Source organism: Pteropus alecto, unplaced genomic scaffold (assembly GCF_000325575.1).
Source record: "Pteropus alecto unplaced genomic scaffold, ASM32557v1 scaffold195, whole genome shotgun sequence".
NCBI lineage: Eukaryota > Metazoa > Chordata > Mammalia > Chiroptera > Pteropodidae > Pteropus > Pteropus alecto.
The window spans coordinates 168834-169193 of NW_006438073.1; the positions used below are offsets into that span (position 1 = coordinate 168834).

The window sequence follows — 360 nt, forward strand, 5'->3', positions numbered from 1 at the left end:
CGCGGCGCCGCGGGCAGCGCCGAGACCCCAGCGCGGCAGCCTCCCCACGCAGGGCATTGGCGGTTGCACTCTCCGCCCCCTCTTGCCTTCACCTCCCTCCCCCACCACCTTTAAAAAAAATTCATCCATTGGTGCAAAGCAGACATTTTGCTGTCATTTACTTAGCACCGCTCGGTTTCAGTGGCAACATCTTACCCAGGAGCCTGGAGGTGTGGGCGGCTCAGCGATGGGTCCGGGGGCGCGAGGCTGGGCTGCTGGGTCCTCTAGCGGAGCCGCTTTGCTGCCATCCGTCCAACTTCAGCACCCAGCGGGCGAGGAGAGGCGAGAGAGGCGAGGATGCTGGGGAGGCGGGAGGGGGAG

The 360-nt window shown here is 65.0% G+C and overlaps 1 protein-coding gene across 3 annotated transcripts in view; it reads right to left on the bottom strand.

Moving 5' to 3' along the window:
* Positions 1-360, bottom strand: part of RGS17 (regulator of G protein signaling 17) — an 81351-nt gene that overhangs the window by 80166 nt on the left and 825 nt on the right. For 2 of the 3 annotated variants that reach the window (XM_015591856.2, XM_006915009.3), the window contains exon 2: positions 196-339. The gene's annotated coding sequence lies outside the window, so the exon portion shown is untranslated. Of the gene's footprint in view, positions 1-195; positions 355-360 lie in introns of those variants that run through there. The other variant, XM_025049074.1, reaches the window with a different exon arrangement.